General features: G+C 37.3%; 5 non-coding genes across 5 annotated transcripts; all 5 read right to left on the bottom strand.

Annotated features, from left to right (window-relative positions):
- Nucleotides 1-11,605: 11,605 nt before the first annotated feature.
- Nucleotides 11,606-11,678, bottom strand: TRNAR-UCG (transfer RNA arginine (anticodon UCG)). Its single transcript has one exon. It is a non-coding gene; the product is annotated as a tRNA-Arg (tRNA).
- A 246-nt stretch (nt 11,679-11,924) lies between these two features.
- TRNAR-UCG (transfer RNA arginine (anticodon UCG)) lies at nt 11,925-11,997 on the bottom strand. Its single transcript has one exon. It is a non-coding gene; the product is annotated as a tRNA-Arg (tRNA).
- A 249-nt stretch (nt 11,998-12,246) lies between these two features.
- Nucleotides 12,247-12,319, bottom strand: TRNAR-UCG (transfer RNA arginine (anticodon UCG)). The gene has a single exon. It is a non-coding gene; the product is annotated as a tRNA-Arg (tRNA).
- Nucleotides 12,320-15,977: 3,658 nt separating this feature from the next.
- TRNAR-UCG (transfer RNA arginine (anticodon UCG)) lies at nt 15,978-16,050 on the bottom strand. The gene has a single exon. It is a non-coding gene; the product is annotated as a tRNA-Arg (tRNA).
- A 454-nt stretch (nt 16,051-16,504) lies between these two features.
- Nucleotides 16,505-16,577, bottom strand: TRNAR-UCG (transfer RNA arginine (anticodon UCG)). The gene has a single exon. It is a non-coding gene; the product is annotated as a tRNA-Arg (tRNA).
- Nucleotides 16,578-21,848: the final 5,271 nt, after the last annotated feature.

Below are 21,848 nucleotides of genomic sequence, written 5' to 3'. Positions count from 1 at the left end.
AGAAAGCCATCGAAATGCAAGCCTCGGCCCTGTCAAATGAAAGCTACTTTGCATTAAGCCTCCCTCGCAAAACATCGTATTCTAACAAAGTCCATGCGCCGTACTATCATTTCCCTTGAGAGATATAGATATTCTGCAACAGATTTGTATTCAGAATGATATTCGCCGTCATAAATTCCCCCATTATCAGTTCATCCTAGAAATGTCATAAATTTTGCTGCGTTCTTGTGCTTAATTCCACCTTCATGTTCCCAATAGATCCAGGGGCCATATATAACAACCCGCAGACGAGTGGAAAAAAACCCTGAAATCAGAATATATTTATAATGTTCATCGCGTGTTGCCAATTTAGTATCTGCCGGGGAATTGCGCTGGGAAATAAACAAGACCAGTCGGGATTATAATGGTGATTTGGTAATACGAGCACAGATGTAAGGAGTAATAAGCTTGACATTTGCAGCGTCTATAACCCAAAGTTCATGATACAGGTCTTTTTAAAGCAGAAGGTAATATTCTGGTAGAGTGCGTTTGATGTGAAGATAAAAAAGTGTTCATCGCGAAATTGATTTTAGATGAAATAAAAGCAGACAAATGTGTTTCACGTCCTGAATCCTAAATGACTATGATTGGATAATGTTTTTATTCAATGTTCATATCTGTGTTTGATCATGTCTGAGGAGCACTTTTATTTTTATACACAGAGAACGTATTCCGGGTTGATAAGAGATAGGTTCATGGTAAGATAAAAATAGAATATGTACCAGTAATTAATAAAATCGTCATCATGATTAGATATTACGTTACGCCTAATATTCAACTTTTATCCATCATGCTATAATGCAGATATGATGTTTACGATTTGAAGTCATTAAACATTTGTCCCAAAGTGTTGATAATATCATAAACAAGAAAAGTGTCACAGAACCTGCAGAAATGGGACTAGGCATGGTATACATTCTTTTTTGTTATTCATATTTATTTAACCCCCCCCCCATTTCTTCATTACCCGATCGCTTGAAAATTAAAATTGGACATGGTTGCCAAAATACCCCCCCCCCATCTCGTAATGGCAAGGTGTTTACATGTCTGCGTATGAGGGAAGGTATGATTTAAAGGGGATCTTCACCCTGAAGAAAAGTTTGTTGTAAAATTAGCAGAAAAAATAATAAAAAATATTGGTGAAGGTTTTAGGAAAATCCGTTAAAATTAAGAAAGTTATTAGAATTCTAAGTTTTGGATATGTGACGTCATAAACGAGCAGCTGCCCCATACGTCATGTAATTTAAAATGCATGAATTTCATTTTATTTATGGTTCCTGATGACTTATTTTTGTTTTCTTTTCACGATCAGGTGTGAAATGATTTGTATATTAATATATACAAAAGGTACAATAAAAACCATTTTAAATTTTCTGAGAAAATGACATTTCATTTTTTTTTTAACCATTCGCTATGTAGGAATGTTGCTCACATATGACGTCACGAATCAAATAATGAAAATTCTAATAACTTGTTTATTCTTTGATGGATTTTCTCAAACTTTCGTCAATATTTCTTTCTGCTATTTTTACAATAAACCTTTTTGTCAGGGTGAACTTCCCCTTTGGGTAACTATCTGTTTTCAGATTAATATTAATTACATCTATTTTCACAATTTAATGAAACTTTTCAGAAGTATCTGTCATATTTAAGCTAAGCACGCACTGGGGGCAACAGACGGGCTATGCATCGAAGTAAATCATTTTTGTAAACAGCTGTAGGCATAGGGGCTGTTGATGATAAGAGGTTATTTTTAGAGCTATTTGCTGATAGGTCCATCTGGAAAAGATGATGTACATTTTTCTCATTCATGGCGCCTTCCTATGTACAATGTATTGGGGCCCGGTACACTCTAAAACGTTTTACCCAACATGTACAACGTTGTTGCATATCCCTGGTTGGATCAAGAGAGAACATGCATGTTTAATGAATAAAATAACACAAAATAGCTCGTAAGATAAGATATTTGATTTATCGTGAGAGGGCGCTAAATTGATCAATGTCAAGGTTAAGATTTTCACGATTGAATTGCTTGGACTGTTCGGATCGCAGTTCTTTATTTCTCATATTATTTAATCTTTATCAAGACTGTATTTTGTGTGTGTTGGTCGTTAGTCGGCAGTCATGTATGACCGGCTCTTGACTTCCTTAACTGCAGTATTTATATTCATATTTGTGTGTGCAGTGGCGTACCGTGGGTCACGGCATTGGGGGGGGGGGGCACCAGCAACAATTTTGAGTCACTTAAAGAGCGCGCGAAGTGCGCTCAGTTGCCAGGTATACTGACATAATAGAGACATTTTTAGGACAGTGTCATTAAACGGATATGTATCTCACTGATCACATAATGCGAGCGCGAAGCGCGAGCTGATTTTTTTTGAAATTCAGACCTAAAAAGGACATTATAAGCAAATTCTTGTAATCATAATACATACCTGTCTCGCTAAACAAACCATGCGAGCGCGAAGCGCGAGCTGAAATTTTTGTATATATTGACCCCAAACAGGGACATTTTAAGGACTATATTTTAGGAATCCATTAAGAGTATACATATCTCACCATAGTCATCTATTGTGAGTGCCAATCTCTTGCTGATTTTGTTAGAATAATATACATCTAAACACATGAAGCACTTTTTGTAATCATTGTAATCATGGTTAACATACGCATCTCACTAATCAAATATTGCGAGCGCGAAGCGCGAGCTGAAAATTTAGGAAATTCAGACCTGAAGAGGGACATTTTAAGGCTTGTTTGTAGGAATTCACGAAGATCATACGTATTTCACTAACAAAAATATGTGAGCGCGAAGCGCAAGCTTAAATTTTTGCATATCATTGACCCAAAACAGGGATATAAGGACTATTTTTTTAAGGAATCCATTAAGAGTACATATCTCACCATAGTCATCTAATGCGAGTGCCAAACGCATGCTGATCTTGTTAGAATTACATGTAAATGACACATGAAGCACTTTTTGTAGTCATTATCATATACGCATCTCACTAACCAAATGATGCGAGCGCGAAGCGCAAGCTGAAAATTTTTGATATTCAGATCAGAAAAAGGGACATTTTAACGACTGATTTTGGGAATTCATGAAGAACAGACATATCTCACCAATCCACGAATGCGAACGTAAGCACGGACAGGAAATGGTTTATATTAAGACCTTAAAATGGGGCAATCACTTTAAGTAGTCATGAAATAGAAGCTTATGTCACTACATAAACAATAATAATTCGAAGTGCGAGGAAATATATTTAATGTATATTGACTTGAAAACGGGAGGTTTTAGTACAACAGGATTATATATCTTGTTAAACTTACAATGCGAGCACCAGGAACAATGAAGACATAGCCTAGGCCCTGCGCAAATTGTGTTTCATAAAGTTATAATTTTTTTTAAATGTAATATAACATAACATAATTATAACATAATATAACATTATAATTAACAATAATTTCTTCTTTCCCACTACGTTTCTTTCCCTTTCTCCCTCTTTTTCTCCTTTTCCCCGTTTTTTTTTTTTTTTTGGCCAGCCGATTGGGGGGGCACGTGCCCCCCCCATGCCCCCCCGTAGTTACGCCACTGTGTGTGTGTTTTAATCGTCAGTTTAAAAATAGGTAGCTCACACTTCATATTGCCACCTGAGAGCAAGGATCCATAATGACGGACAAATCAGTGCACGCCTTCTCACTCCAGTGTGATACATTCATTGTGACGTCATGCCCGTGGATGATGCAACGCAGAAATAGAGGGACAAAAATCGATGAAACCTCTCGGAAAATCGAAAAACTAATATGTCAGAATTATTGATCTGTGTTTTGCAAGGCCGAGAACATGGTCTGCACTGAATGGTAAGGTGAGATGATCAAGCGTATACGAATAGAAGTATGATTGATGGCTTCTAATAGGAGAGGAAATGTTTTAGGCGAATACAGAGCCATTTCAAAATGGTCTTCAGAATGAACTGCATGCTTTCGATGAGAGAATGATTATGATTATTTTTCGTGAGCGGGGGGGGGGGGGGGGGGGGTGGGGTACTGTTCAGTATCAAGAATTATGCTTTGATATCTTTGCTTTATGTCTGACCATGGTCTGACAGAACTGTTGTGTATTATGCTCAAGATATTATTATTATAGATGCGTTGCAGAAAATGTGACGCCTAGCAAATATAAATTTGGTTTGAATAAACTGAAACAGACAAAACATTTGAAGAGAGGAAGATAAAAGGGGGAAATCCAACAAAGAATAGAAGACTATTACCTCACCAGTCCTAATCCAAATCCGTGTCTTGTTAATTTTAAGTCGGATTTCCGCCGATTTGTATAGAATAAAAGATTTATGTGGCAATCGACGTTTTTGGTCCCCGTTTAGACTTAGTAGAAAGAGCTTTCCTACAATCAAAATAAATCTACAAAAATCTATTTATATCAAAATTATGATGGAATATCAAAAAAATGTAATGCGTGGCACAGTTATTGTTCATTTTATTTTGAATCTTGAATACCATCCGTGTTGTGCAAAGATCTGTAAACATTTCCCGGCCCCCAATCATCCACAATTTTATTAGTTTATTATCCAAGTCTGATTCATTGATTAATGTTGTTTACTTAATAAGTTTATGTACCAGCCACTCCAAAACCAACAGTAAGTCGCCTGGGAAGGTTGTTTGTAAATAGGAAAAATAGTGATTTGTTCTTTAATATGAAAGGTTAGCCTATTTGTAACAAAAAATACACGAGTCTATTTGACACAAGTTTTTGAAGACTGCTTGGAAGTTTCATTCAATTTGCATATGGTGCACTCTCACGCTTTCAAGAGTGTACCCTGAACCCCAAACATTGTTTTTTTTTTCCTTTTTCTATGAAGCTGTCGCTTATAGTATCTTCTAAATTCAATCAAGTACTCAGGCTATTGTAGATCGATTTTGACAAGTTAGTATATCATTTTAAAGCTTAGGATGTGCTGTTTCAAACTCAATAAACATTTATAAATTCATTCTTGGTGACTTATTGTTGGTATTAGGGTTCCTGGTCGCCTACTCGATTCAGCTTGGTGTTGAGAAGCCTTACATGACTACACGCTGCTATTCAGTGGCGACACTACTGGAGGCAGGGGCGACAACCCCAATGAGTTGTTTTTTTGTAAGTAGTGGGGAAACGGATAAGGGGGAGGAGGATAGAAAGTGGAAGAAAGAAGAGGGATATTATAAATAGTAGAGGGTATGCCGTCATCCCGACCCCTATCAAATTACCCTGGCGCCGTCCAAACGAATATACATTTCCATTAAAAATTTCTGACTTCGTCCTCACCGTATCATTTTTCAATTTCTTTGGTTTGAGAAAGTTAGGTGGTGGGGAGGGAGGATGGCGTCTGACGAGACGAAATACATATTCAATTCTGCTACCAAAAGTGACTTTCATTGTCAATGCAATCGAACGCCCCTTGCACAGAAAGCACCAGAGCGTGCGTACCTGTGTAATCAGGACTAATTGAAGCAGCGCATGGAACGCACACACGCTCCGAGGGATTTTTATCGCTTTTGCAGTCGCGCGCGAGTGGCTCGCATCAAAATGAGGCCTGCACGCAGCGCAAGTTCCCTCGCATCGTAATCACTATTGTCGCCGACTTCCACAGCTCCCGAACGGTGGTATATACTATTTTGCCATTCCCCATTGCACTGCAATGACAATAATAACAACTGTATCTCGTGTTTGCTTGCGATCACGGAGATTGGGTATATAATATTTCCCACACGCATGCTACCTGCAAGTTCGGATTTAATTTCAAGAGACCGAAAGGCCACGGGATAATTTGAAACCTGTTTTGATGTTTTTCATGGATGTTCTCTGTCTAATCTTACACTGGAAATTGGGATCATTTATCAGGAAATACACACCTAGGTGTTTTGAAGTCTTCGTATCTGACTCAGTTCAAGCAGGAACATTATACCGCCTTTCTGTTGTGTCGGGATAAAATCTCATAGTTAGGTAAGATTGTGTATTTTTAAGCCTAATCTTGTGTCATGGCTGTTTGATTTCTGTTCATGAGTCCAAAATAGAGCTAAATCTCTAAATATTCGGTTAGCTACTGTTTTGTGAACATGGAGAAACAGAACAGTGCATATAGGATCATGGACTTATGCCTATGGACAAGGAGGTCCATGGTAGGATGATTATCGGTATGAAGTGAGACTGAAAGAGATATGGATGGGTATAGGGGGATACCAGAGGCGGAGCAAAGTGGTTGTGTTTGTGTGAGAGTGGAAGAGAGAGAGAGAGAGAGAGAGAGAGAGAGAAGAGGGGGGGGGGTATATTATCGCGAAAAGGAGAAAGTTTATTGCGATGACAATTCCATGGTTTATTCGCTGTCATGGCTTACAAAAGGTGCCACAATATGCATAACTGGGGAAATATATTGACAGATCATGTCTTTTGTTGCAATATGATTTATCGCTATTGAAAGTCGGTAGACAATATATATTGCATGATGTCTGTCTGTGTTCTTTGTCATACCTACATGTTGATTATTACAGAACCCAAACCAATCATGATTTCATATCGGCTTATATTCGTTCGCATTTTTCCAGTTTGGTATTATAATCTTATGTCAATATCCCTTATTATATTACGAATGAATACAGCAAATATAGTACATAACTGTCATATGCAGTACAATACAGTGGCAATATGCTTCAGTGAACTTGAATTTCGTACCGCCCCCGTATCAGCCTGTTCAATGCAACAACAAGAGTCGTATTGATACAGCTTTCAAGCACTATAGCTATACCTCTTTTCGTCCCATTTTTATCGGTTCAAAATATACGGGTATTTTGTAAATGGTGGGTTCAATCTCTTGCGATAAGCTGTGCACACATTGCCCTACGTAGGCATAAAGGTAGACTAAAACATCACTAAAACTTGAAGGAAAGAGCACATTTGTGAAACTGGAGACGAGATTTTGAAAAAAGTAAACAATATGTGCATTTGTGCCATATTATTAAAAAAAGAATAGAATAGAAATGAAAAAAAAAATCAGGATTGTTTACACGACATTGACCAATGGCATATGGCATGCCAATGGTCAATGTCTTCCTGGACGGTTTATGCTTTATTTTGTTTGGTTTTGTTTTGTGGATGTTCTCTTTCATTTCATCAAGAGATATATCGTTTTAACCTTTAATGTGCCTTATAAGCGTGGTTGGTATCTGTTGTACACATAAACCTTGCATTCTGCGTTGGCTTTAAATTAAATCTATAGGTCCTAAACTTTCAAGGATACCATACTATCCCATCATTCATCACGCTCTTAGATTTTTGTTTTAGCCCTACCGTACTAATTGGCCACCGCGTCAATCAACGTAATCTAATAGAGCGCGCAGATCAAGCGCTTCCGGTATATCATGGAGATCATGGACATCATGCGGCCTATACTAGTATACCTATAGGCCTATATGTAAAGAAAAGATAAAATATAATAGAAACCCCTCCCTGATGTCTTATGGATATAAGGATATCGTGGTAAGGGAACGTTGACCCGATGGGAGGGGGTGTTTGGGGCCTGCATTCAGAAACTTTTCACCGCAGCTGCTGAAGCGGTATGATTAAATGAGTTATACCGATCAGAGCCGTTTGAAAATGATCTCTCATTAAACTGAACGATAAGACATATTGTCTAGCGAAGATTGGCTGGCATGTTTTTTTTTTTCATTTAATGTTTCTCCTTATTTGGGGAGTTCGCCTTCTGGTGTTTTGGAGATGAAGTCGTCACTCCTTTAATTAATGATGATATGGGGCCTATAACGAAAATGACGATTTATCATTTATGGGATTAGAGTTATTAGTATTTAGGACTGAAACCATTGAGAATGGTTTGGGTCATTTATAACATGGATGAAGGGAGAGGGTGGGGAAGTTTACTCCTCTCCCTTCATTCCACATTTCCTGACCAGTGGGCCTACAACCTTTTCCTTTCATTATTTTGTCTTCCCTTTTATTTTTACGTCTTTCTCACATAAAGCAAAAAAATTATGATTGACAAGTATTTAGGAAGGCGGGGGGTGCCCCCATGAATCGGCGGTGCTCCATATACTCCCAATATTAGCCTATAATAATCAATGTTTGCCAATTTCATTTGGAGACAGGAGTGGCATTGAAAAGCATGGCAAATACATGTCATCGATTCATGTCCTAGTTTTGTTTCTAATTATGTCCACGGAAATGGAGACATTCATTCTGGCCCTGGGGGATTTGTAGAAGTAGAACAAATAATAATGAATTTTACTCGTGAACTGGTTTCACCATGAATGCATAGGCCACCTAGGCCACTAGTAATTACCAATTCTTGTAGTATCCATGGTTTTCACTATCTGCGTGTGCCTGTTATTTCTCAGTATACGAGGGGACAGAATTGACTTCATGTGCTGATTTATAGGTATCCTATGTTGAATCCTTCCGGATGTTCACCAATCTAGCTTTCCTTGGCACATCGATTGTTATTACCATCGTCATCATCATCATCGTCATCATCATCATCATCATCATCAACATCATCATCCTCATCTCATCAGCATAATTTCCACCACCACCGTCGTCATCATCATCATCATCATCATCATCGTCACCATCATCACCATCATCATCACCACCTCCACCTCCACCATCATCATCATCATCATCATCACCATCATCATCATCACCACCATCATCATCATCATCATCACCACCACCACCATCATCACCATCATCATCACCACCACCACCACCACCATTATCATCATCAACATCATCATCATTATCATCATCATCATCATCGACTGTTTATAATAATAAGGAAAATAGAGTCTTGATTAAGGTCATTGTGATTGATACTACATGTTATTAATGACAAACCACCTTTACGGCGAAATCACTTTCGATTTATTGTGTGTATTTTTCAAAGTACTGGAGCTCCCCCAAAACAAGAGCTATAATTATGAACGTAGTATTAAATTAATTGGGTATTTATCACGCCATGTTATAAATGATAGTTAATATTATTTTGGGTAATGTCTTAGGGGATAATCTATAATTCCAAGGAGAAGAACGGGAGTGGTTATATTAACCCCGACTGGTAATACGAAATCATCTATCTGCATCTTTAACATCATCTTTCTCTTGATCTACCCCTTAAAATGTATCATTGACCTAAATATTGACAGAAAGTCTTTAATGTTCTTCTAACGAGTGTTTTTGTAAGTCATTCCACCTCGAGCTACGGAAGCCAGGAAGGATCATAAACGATCTTAACACAGAGGACCCATTCTCACGATTATCAGACCGCCCTTCGTAGTATTTTATTTGAAACATGTTGCCTTGTGGAAGCTGCCGGGGGGGACGGGGGGGGGGGGGGGGTTCAAGGGCATTGTGAGGATAAGGTGAATCGGGAGGAGGGGAGGGGAGGGCACTCTATCTGTCTGTCAGTTTGTACTTCTCGCCATCCGCCCCCCTCTCTCTCTTATCTCGATTTACATGTCTATCTTTAATAGCCCAAACCTATTTTCATGATTTTAGTGACTTGAAATATTCAACCCTTCTGCATGATATAATTATGCAAGGGCAGTAAATTCTTACTGTTTCAGTATTTGAGGGCCTAGGCGTTAGCCCGAAAGTGAAGTGGGGGATACGAACTCTTCATTTTTTAATTAGAAAAAAAAATCCCAATAAAATTAAACTCCAAGTATTTGGAATCTCTAACAAGAAAGTCATCGAGTGTCATTTTATCTTGAAGAGAGAGAGAGAGAGAGGGGGGGGGGGGTGTTGGATCGCGGGAACCTAAAATAAATGCCACCAGGGAATCAGTAATTTACCATGATGATCATATTAATAGACATCGAGTCTTTGGGACTGGCCCTGTAATGAAGGATGACATCCTGGAATACGATCGGGACTATGAGTCGGGCGAAATTCCCTTGAAATTATAAAATACATTAAATTAAGAACCAAAGGTATAAGCCCTCCGTTTGTGGGCTTGTTTTAATTATCTCGTGTTTGTATTCTTACTGAAAGAAATAACCCGTCATGACCTTACATCTGTGATCGTAATATGAGTTGGAGAACAAGAAAGAAAGGTGGTGTCAGTATGGTAGCTTGGATTAGCACGAACGGAATCGAACCCTATATTGTCCAGTCCGAAACGGACGTCTTATTCATTAAGTCACGCTGCTTTCTTAGAAAAAAAGTCAAATAATTCTCGAATTTACGGAGGATTCGATGTTTTATTAGGTAGTGATAATTCTGGATATTTTTATTTCAATTATCAAGCAATTGTTATTCTTAAAATGATGAACAGATAAATATGGCCTATTTGTTAAAAGGTAGATGTTTGTTCGCACAGACAGTTACTTGAAATAAATATCAACAAATTCATATTTGTAATTGTGAATGTACATTTGATAAAACATTAACCTTTTTGTGAATGACACAAATGACACAAATGACACACCAGTTCGTGTGTTAAACCATGGACCTATAGGTCCATGGTTAAACTAGTCTCTCAAGAAACTTTTGTCAGGTCTCTTTTTTGAAGACGAATTACGCAATAATGTCATTTAGACACAGTGCAGGCGATTCACGGAGATAATGGGGTGGGTTGGTCGTACCCAAGGGATACATTTACCCCCCCCCCCCCTGGCCCCCACTTCCCCCTAAAATCGTATGACAAACCAAGGCACAAATTTGACTTGCAAAACACACACCGCTTCATAAATATCTGTCTGCTTTCTGAAGAGGGCCCTCTCAGTCCAACCCTTCTGTCTCGCCGTCATCATTGGTAATCCATCCTCGATCTTATGTCTTTATCTTCCTCTCTCCACCACTAACATGACTAAGGACAGACCATACTTCCTCCGCTCTCTAAGAATCTGATGTACTTCAAAGATCAGAAGCCTTGCAGACAGATCGATGAAGCTAATAATGAAAATGTATGAACTTCTTCCCGCCAAAATGCTCGTCAAAAGTAGATAATGTTCCCTTACGAACCTCAGAGTGTCTCGCCTCCAACATTGCTGCTTCTTTTTAAACATTACCATCATCACTTGGTTTTAAGAGGATCTTACGAATGAAGTCACACTCAAACTTTGACTTAATGTTGTATTTAATGTGGAGTGTTTCATTACAAATGGCGCCGCTACAATTTATATTAATGGGAATATTGTACACTAAACACGAACGATTATCATTTTGCAACTTTGTCCTAAAGTTCAATAACAAAAATCCCCCCATCGATATTTATTATCTATAATTAATAAGAATGATCAGACGGGGGCCTAGAAAATCTCTGGAAATTGTTCAGGTTGAGTACGGGGAAAAGATGGGGCATTATTTTCAACTCATTATAGTTTGCCCATCTTCTCCAAGAAGCCTATATTGTAGTTTTTCTAACCGTATCAGCGTCAGGAACAAGAAAAATAACATTTATACCCCCAGTAAAACATACAAAAACAACGCATGTAAACATGGAAATGCATTCCACCGAAAATGTACGAACCTCCAATGGTAGGCAAAAACGCAAAAATGCCACGACCACGAAGGGACTCGAACCCTCAATCTTCCGATTCGAAGTCGGACGCTTTCTCCATTAGGCCACACGGCCATTTGATCGAATGATGTTAGTCCGTTTCAGGTTTTTTTTTTCATGTGTACCTGAAATCATTGTATATGCTTTGAACTTGCTCGTCATGTGGCCTGTTAACAATTTGAAAAGGAGGCAAAAATCAAAAGACAAAACGAAGAAATAAGAAGCCAGCAGGAAATGGATATTAAGGAATGCCATTTTTAAGAAGATAAACGGAATGCGAAGCGCAAATTGAACGCTTGAAGATTGAAAAAAAATATGGCACGACCACGAAGGGACTCGAACCCTCAATCTTCCGATTCGAAGTCGGACGCCTTATCCATTAGGCCACGCGGCCACTTACTGGCTTAATTCGTTTTGTCGGTAGCTTTCAGATTTTGCTTCATTATGTATGCACAATGATTACATTGATCGTTTTTGAAGGTCCAGACATCGAGAAGAAAACTAACAATAAACAAACAAATTGTAAACAAGCTACAAAAGCATAAATATCAACAACAATTTAACAGAAACCGATCGTTCAAGCAGGAATATCGAATGCTTAAACAATGAAAATAAAGAAAATAATGATTTAAATAAAATATCACGACCACGAAGGGACTCGAACCCTCAATCTTCCGATTCGAAGTCGGACGCCTTATCCATTAGGCCACGCGGCCGTGTGCAGAGTCTGCCGTACAAATGAAAATATATATTTTGTATGATTGTTAAGGCATTGATTTTATTTAGTATAAGCTCGCTCAACTTGTAATTGTAATTCTGATCCCAGCTATCTATACATTTTAAAAGTAATTTTGTTCTCGGTTTTGGTTACAAGTTTTCTAAAACCTTATACATTCGGTGATCCTGTTAACACAATTGTGAAAATACAATTGTGTTTATTTGTCTTTTTATTAAATCTAAGCTTTAGGAATGTTATTGTAATTCATTTTTTAAATTATTATTATATTTGCTATTTCCTGTCGGAAACGGTTTTGTAAAACATGACTTCCGAAGGCCAGGGCTGATAACCTCCTCTGAAGACGCGTTCTTTATCTTTTTCAAACAGGGTACACCTTTCTTATTGAGGGTGTAAGATGACACCCAAAGTTGCTGCCAGTGTTGCGTTTTAGGGTGCAAACTCAAACATTTTAGGGTGTACACCATACAATACGTTGTCTTGCTGAATTAAGATTTATATCAGTTAGATTTTGTTCCGATGATTAGTTTTTTTTTCATATTATTATGACAGACAAATTAAGGTATATGCAGACATAGATGCGACTGCTGCGGCTATTTTTTCTTGTATATATACTTTTTTCCTTGTCTGAGCTGCGCTACTTGACCTAAACTTTACTTATTCAACGGAGCTGTACTTTTTATACAAAATTACCGTGGTACATCTGAAATTATTCAGCTTGTTCTGTTATTTGTGATATTGCTTTCACACATTGGTTTAGATGAGGTCAGTTCTCAAATCGACCTTCGGTCAACCGTGAACTATTCTACACCTCTCTGAAATGTAAATTTGCGTTTCGTGATTCTTACTGAATATATGGATATCTATCATTCGATACTGTTAACAACGCACCATTTCAGTATTTCAATGTACATGCAAATAATTCTGTTTCACGCCTTGTTAAGAGTGTATAAGTCTATAAAAAACTTGAAAGCAGAGTTAGTTCATATTTTGAACCATGTAATGTACAATCAAGTATCGTGATGGTATAAGGAGTACGAAATTCATAAAAGTTCGATTTCACCAAAATACTTTTGAATGAAGAGGATAAGGGGGGGGGGCTTACCCATAGGGGCAGTGGCGTACCGTGGGTCACGGCATTGGGGGGGGGGGCACCAGCAAAACTTTTGAGTCGCTCAGTGAGCGCGCAAAGCGCGCTCAATTACCAGGTATAGGCCTATTGACCTTATATAGAGACATTTTAAGGACTGTGCCATTAAACGGATATGTAATGTATCTCACTGATCAAATGATGCGAGCGCGAAGCGCGAGCTAAAAATTTTTGAAATTCATACCTAAAAAGGGTCAAAATAAGCTATTAAATAAAAATAAAAAATACGGATCTGTCTCGCTAAACAAACAATGCGAGCGCGAAGCGCGAGCTGAAATTTTTGTATTCATTGACCCCAAACAGAGACAGTTTAAGGATTATTTTTTAGAAATCAAATAAGAGAATACATATCTCACCATACTCATCTAATTTGAGTGCCAAGCGCTTGCTGATTTTGTTAGAAAACATGAAACACCTTTTGTAGTCATTGTAATCATGATTAAAATACGTATCTCACTAATCAAATATTGCGAGCGCGAAGCGCGAGCTAAAAATTTAGGAAATTCAGAGCTGAAGAGAAGCATTCTAAGGCTTGTTTGTAGGAATTTACGAAGACCATACGTACTTCACGTACAAAATGATGCGAGCGCGAAGCGCGAGCTGAAAATTTTGTATATATTGACCCCAAACAGGGATATTTTAAGGACTATTTCTTTTTTTTAATCCATTAAGAGTATACATATCTCACCATAGTCATCCAATGCGAGTCACATTCAAACACATGAAGAGCTTTTTGTAGTCATAGTAATCATGATTATCATACGCATCTCAGTAGCGCAAAGTGCGAGCTGAAAATATAGGAAATTCAGATCTGAAGAGGGGCATTCTAAGGCTTGTTTGTAGGAATCTACTATGACCATACGTATTTCACTAAACAAATGATGCGAGCGCGAAGCGCGAGCTGAAAATTTTTGATATTTACATTAGAAAAAGAGACATTTTAAGGACCGATTTCAGGAATTCATGAAGAGCAGACAAATCTCATCAATCCACTAATTCGAACGTAAGCGCGAACACGAACAAGGATTTTTTTTATATACAGACCGTAAAATGGGGCTATCACTTTAAGTAGTCATGAAAAGAAGCATATGTCACTACATAAAACAATAATAACTCGAAGTGCGATGATATATATTTGGTGCATATTGACTTGAAAACAGGACGTTTTGGTACAACATGATTGTACATGTATATCTCGTTAAACAGACAATGCTAGTACCATGAATAATGAACAAATAGGCCCTGAGCACATTATGTTTCATAAAGTTATGAAAAAAAAATAATTCTTATGTAATATAACACAACATATAATATAATATAACATTATAATGTACAATAAATTCTTCTTTCCCACTACGTTTCTTTCTTCTCCCTCTTTTTTTCCCTTTTCTCCCGTTTTTTTTTTTTTTTGCCAGCCGATTGGGGGGGCACGTGCCCCCCCATGCCCCCCCCCCCCCGTAGTTACGCCACTGCATAGGGGTTATTCTATACCCGGGGCTTTAATCTAGCTGACCGCAATCACTGAAATACAAGAGGACAAACGGAAGGATACGTAAAAAAGAAATAGAAGAGACGGGGTAGAGTGTTCTTGAAAAGCATCTCCAGGCGAAGAGCACTGCTGAAAGTGATACGGGGAGGAATAATTTGAAAGTGGGCGGAGAAAGGTCTCTGCCTGCTCCCGAGTCATTTCAGAAATGGACAGAAGAAAGAGTGGAACATGGATCTCTAGTTTCATCAGAGATTGGAGAGACAGAGGGAGAGCACGAAGTCTCTGAAAGGAGGGAGAGTGAAAGAAAGAACAAAAAGAGAAAGAAAGAAATGTAGAAAGCTAATTAAAGAAAATTATTAAAATAAAAAAAATGTATGTATTATCACCGATGGGTAAATAATAGAAAAACAAAATATGAATATAGAGAAAAGACAGGGGATTCGAATGAAATTAATGGAATAGTAATATATTCAACTTCAAAAGTATTGTGAACACGTTGATAACCATTCGCCAAAAATTAAACCATTAGACAAATTTGGATAAAGTCATGAAGTGAATTCAATTCAATGTCAGTACTGAAATGACTAACATTTTCAACAATTTTTTGTTTTGTTTTTGCTTTTCTCCTTTACAAATTAGTATGGAACACATTGATTACCTTTTCTCCACAGTCTGACTGGTTTATAGCCGATGACTCAGATGATCTTTGTGTAATTAAAATATTTATGATCATGGTATAATCACGCTCGATCAAGCCATCATTATGATTATCTTACTCTATTCATTATTATTTTGAACATTTAAAAACACACCGAGAGATACACACTTGGAGCATACGCACGCAGGCAGCGTACTCCTGTTCATGTTATACGAGGCAGTAGTCTATAAGTGTGGTATTAATTGTGCTTTATATTATTTTTGTGATGGTCTTCTGATTTTCTCTCTTTTGCACCGAGTAAATTTGAATTTCATGCAAAAAGAGCGAAAGTGTAAAAAATGCGACCACGAAGGGACTCGAACCCTCAATCTTCCGATTCGAAGTCGGACGCCTTCTCCATTAGGCCACGCGGCCACTTCCTGTTCGAATGCTGTATTGGTTTTTGTTCATGTATACATAAAGTCATTGTATATATGATTTAGATTTTTTTTATTTTTTTATTTCCGTTCAACAATTTTTTTCAAAATATAGTCAAAGTAACAATACATATTCAATATAATCGATAATACAGACAAATCAATGAAATTTCGTAACAAATGTTGAATATAAATTAAACTGAACTACAATTTGTTGCAGTAATATTATAAATGAAAAGAAACAAGAAATGAACGGATCATGCTTTGAACATATTGACCATGCTGGTCATGTGGCGAGTAACATTTTTTTAATACGCATACACAAAAATCCAACCGAAGAAACAAGCAACCAGATTGAAATGAATATTAATTGATTATATTTTTTAAAGAAAATGCATACAAAGTGCAAATTAAACGCATAAAGAAGGAAAAAATATGTAAATAAAATATCACGACCACGAAGGGACTCGAACCCTCAATCTTCCGATTCGAGGTCTGACGCCTTATCCATTAGGCCACGCGGCCACTTCATGACAAATATATCATGCAAAGATATTTTGAATGGGAAACACATTTCCATAAGAATCCACATTGCTGTCTTGATTGCGTTGATTTTTTTTCTTATATTGATAACGAACGAAATATGACATAACAACCAATGAAACGTAACACAAACACTATAAATTACGCAAGAAAAAGACGAGTATCAATTCACAAATCAAGCCTCAAATACTTTAAAATGTAAGGACTCGTACCTGGGAGATTCTTTTGCTGTAATATCTTCCAATGTATTGTCTTCTGAAAATTGAAATATATGTAAATATCAGGTTCATAAAAAAAAATAGATTTATATATTTTCCAGTTTTTAAACCAATTTTCGGGTCGTTTATGTCATAACTAACCCACCGGGTTTTCAAAGTTTGTAGACTCTACATAATGAATATCAACATACAACGTCATGTATTTCCTCTATTTATTTTTGGAAATGTCCCTTTGCGGTGAATAGACAAATAGCTATTACCACGATTACAGGAAATAGAGTGCATTGGGGAATAATTGGGTATGTAACTGAACGATAATCATGATGATACGATATTTATTGATAATTATATTCAAAGATGACGGATTAAACCGCTTGATGAATCATCGCTGAATAATGCATTCTGAAATGCAATGAATTTATGAATTTGTAATGCACAGTATATGAATTTAACAAACTAAGGTAATGACGATTTGACAGCTTTAGTTGTCTATCATGATGAAATTTAGTTGTGGGCCAGCCAGTTGAACGGATGTGACTTTATGACCGTCAAGTTATAATCAGTTGTAAATAACGAGTGTATTACCTTATTTTGTAATACACTTTATAGATGCATTTTTGCTCCTATTCGCTTTCTGTTTTTTTCATACTGCTTATGTTCTGAAAGAAAGAAAACATTATCTTTTTATCACTTTTATAGTTTAAAACAAGTGTTCGCGAACATCTCCAAATCCTACATTTTGTGCAAGAAAGCATCTAGTCAAAGCTCCTTATTCGTATTTACATCAGCGGTGAAATAAAAGATGGGAGGAAAATGTCAAAGCTTTTAAGAGTCTAGACATTTCTCAAGTCTTAAGTAGTATTTACAAGGTTACACTGATTTTCTTCTGTATGGTGCGATGTGTTCACATCAAACGTAGATGTAACCATCAGACTTTCCTACTATGAGTTAATCCCCGTTGTTTATCATATCATAGGAGTAGAATCTTGTCAAATTCTTCAAGACCTATGTTGGTCACCGAGGCAAGGTTGACCCTGGTAGTATACGGTCATCAGTGGCGTACCTAGGATTTTCCACAGGGGGGGGGGCAAATTTGTCCGCCAAAAAAATTGACAAGCAAAAAAAAAAAAAAAAAAGGTCTTCAACCACAAATAAAGGATTTCGTACCAGAAAAAGAATTGACAAGCCAAATAAAGAAAAAAAAGGTCTTCAAGACTCGTCAGGGGGCAGGGATATGTCCCTTTCATGGGTTGTGACTCGTCAGGGGGGCAGTCTGCCCCCTCTGCCCCCCGTAGGTACGCTAGTGACGGTCATTGACAGCATTAAATATTATTATTATAAGATTTCAGTTGTGAACTTATTATGTAAGTCAGTAGTGTTATACCTGTAAGTTCATAATATACTTTAATGTTCGGAACCATAACGTATACTTCTGGCCTTGTAATAATCCTTTGTCATTTTCCATTTAATGGTTATTGGTGTTTTCATTTGTCACTGATGCAATATTCATCAATTGGCAGTAAAGTCATGGACTTTGAAATTATAAATTTGCCCTTCAAAGTTCCTGGAATGATTAGTATAATTACAGGATATCATTTATTGTTTATTTTCCCTTTTTTATTTGAGGAAAAGTACTAACATTACATGACATTAAACTAGTTTTGTCGATCTGAAATAATTTATTCCCTACCTTGTTCATCTCAATCTTCGCAATCTTTCATGTCGGAGGACACATCTTGGTGTTCGGCTCGCATCTCTTGTCCTTGAAAATGCTTTTTGCGCCTAGTGCTCTTAAGTACTAGGTTGAGAGTGTTTATAGCGTGTCATATGACTGAATTCCATTAGATACATATATTTCAGGATTATATCTTGCTACGGAATCATCAAGGGTAAAAATTGATAACACAATAAAGAATTACTTCTACATGTATGATAGTGCAACTGGCTTCTTCCGTATTTTTGTTTGCTAAAGAATGAGATAAAAAGATAGACTTTGTGTAGTATTATTTTGAAGTGGTTTGAATAAAAAGATTTGTAAATGGTGGCAATACGTGTTTTTTTTTGGGGGGGGGGGGAGTTGATGAAAAAGCATCATGTAAATGCCTTGTTCTTGTTCGATCACATGACTTTGTCTTAATCAGGTTTCCCAGCCTGGATTTAAGGTGTTACCTTTACCCTTTTTATCATTCTTCGCCCGCCCCGGAAATCTTCTTTAACATTTCCTTATTTTGTTCCATCTTCCTTTTTTTCCCTACTCGCGTTTTCTCCCAAAATTATAGATTATCGAGCGTTTTTTTTATATCATGATCTTTATAATGTTGTACGGTGTTCTCGTGTCCACTTTTTGCCGCGTTTTTTTTATTACTAACTTTAAAATTAACGGGGTTGGGTGGCATTGGTTCCATGGCTATTCCTTTATTCCAAGTCAGGAGCAATATTTCAATATGACCTAACATACAAGCTACCATAAACATGATAAATATGTCTAGCTCCTCGATATTACACGCAGCGTTTTTCTCACAACAATATCTTCCCCGAATCCCAATATGTATTATGAACGTGTTATATCCGCCATAGGGATATAACACAATTAGGGATTGCAATAACATAGTATCGCCTTTCAGCGAATGCAATTGTATTAGTGGTGCATCGATGACGTATGAAAATAGACAAGGAAAGTAAGAGAGAGGGAGGGAGAGAGAGAGAGGGAGAGAGAGAGAGGGGGAGAGAGAGGGGGGGGGGGTGGTAGGGAAGGAGAAGACAAGATGAAAATGTTGCAGAGGACACCAAGGTAGTCATAGCAACAGTGATTGTGACCCGACAATGAGATGGATGTCGAGACTGCAATACTTGTTAGAAGCAACTCCAGCAACGAGCTTTACAAAGGACGTTACATTTAATTTGAGCTCGATATCTAATTATTTAAAAGAAAATTCTCCTTTAAGCCCTTTCCTTTAGGATCTCTAATATGATATGCATGTTAGACTGCAGCGGCAACTTGCCCTTCTGGGTAGTTGTTTTGTATCATTTTTCAGATTTTATGTGAAATATATCCGACTGTGTTATCGGACATTCTGATTTGAGCCTCTGTTAAGGTTTTAGTAAATGCCGCCCTCCCCCCAATAAAGTGTTGATTACTTTTTCAGTTTATTACTACATAATGTGAATATGTATGTCCTTAAAGCAGGGGAATACGAATCCCCATGTTAAATAAATGTTATGATGTGGTTGACATTAAACTCGCGTGGTCTACTGAACGAATTTTGCGACTTTATTACAAAAGATATGTTGATAACTTAAGCTTTCGACAGGCCTGAAAGACGTTTTTTAAAACCAAATTTATAATATAATATCATCCAGTAACACTAACGTCACTAAACGAATCAATAGAAATATATATCACCTTTAACATGTTGTATATCATAATGCTAGGAGCACATCGTCTGCCTCAATAACAGCAACACTCTCAATCTTGCATATAAATATGAAATGGCCTTTAGGTTTTGCAGGAAGACATAAGGCGTATAATCAACAGCGCGCGGCCCCAAGCAGTAGCTCGAGGACGGAATTTCGTTTTACACCCGAGCTGATAATTACAGGACGCCACAAGGTAATGTGCCTACCTTCTGGATCTTAATAAAACATCAACTTTAATCAGAACCACTACTGAAGGCCTGTGCTCTAGGAATGCAATTAAATCTCATTAGGTACTGTTTTCGGGTAGCGTGTGCCATGTGTGTTTAGAGTGTGATGACGTCGGCCTTCGCTCGCGCACGCATGAACTTTAAAGCTGTTGCAACGAAGAATGGTGATCATGATGATCATAATAAGGATTATGAAAATATCTAGCTCTTCCCTTCCCGCCATTTCTTACATTTATATCTCATGAAAAGCACTGCTAAAGCAATATGAGATGGATTGATGGATATGAGCGCTGTACTGCGTAATTATTATTCTTATTATTTTTTGGCGTCATTATTATGATCATTATCATCACATTACCATCAAGCAAAAGTAGGCCCCACATAATATGCACTTCACACTGGGTTGGCATATGTTATTACAATATTATTTATTACTTTTGATATGGATAATGTTGTACAAACTTCTCTCTTTTTGTTTGGTGATTTCCTGATCATTTTCCTCGTGTATAAAATAATGTTCATCTCATTTCAGTAATTATGGAACACATGTTTTCCAATATTTGAAATTAAGTTGAACTGACACTATTGTGTATGGGCTCGTTTGGGACAACCAGAGTTATTAAGAAGGACTATTGATTATTTGCACATCTATAATCAGAAGAAACCAAACGCATAACCATTGTTTGTATTGTTTGTATTTATTTCCATATAAAAATAAAATATATACATGTTCAATTTAATATAACGTACAGATCATATGGAGGATGGCCCATTTCAGCGGTATTAATAAAATACCACTGTTCTTCCATGGGGTCCTTTAAAACATAAATACATGACCATAATATCGTTACAGGAAAGTTTTAGTGGCAACAGCGCCACCACCTGTACCAAAGTTAGGGGCTTCTTCAACAAAACAGTATATGATATGGCAACAAATTCAGTACTTTCGTTCCGCCTGATACTTTCGAAGACCACTTTATCCTCAGAAGATTTATTTCGGTAAGGAATCGTCAGTGGAAAAAGCTTATGGTTATACCTGAGTATGAAAGAAATAATATGGAGATTATGAAGTACGGAGACAAATATCTAAAGAGGATAGAAAGAGATAATTGAACGAGAAAATAAGAGCTGAGTGGAAGATATCGGAGTGAAAACAGAGAAAGAATGAGAGGGAGGGAGAGAGAGAGGGGGAGAGAGGAGGGGGAGGGAGGAAGTGTATATGTGTTTAATATCACAGCTTTCAGTAATGAAAAAAAATCGATATTAGAAGCGCTGAATATTATTCCGAGAGAATTGCGTTATGCGGAAACATGGTAACGTGGTTACGAAAGTTCTTACTCTTTTGCGTAAGCCAATATTGAGCAATATTGGCAATAGACGGAGACCGTCAT

Source organism: Lytechinus pictus, chromosome 13, assembly GCF_037042905.1.
Source record: "Lytechinus pictus isolate F3 Inbred chromosome 13, Lp3.0, whole genome shotgun sequence".
In the NCBI taxonomy this organism is placed as follows: domain Eukaryota; kingdom Metazoa; phylum Echinodermata; class Echinoidea; order Temnopleuroida; family Toxopneustidae; genus Lytechinus; species Lytechinus pictus.
The sequence above is the reverse complement of the archived record's forward strand: the minus strand, read 5'-3'. Positions and strand labels throughout refer to the sequence as shown.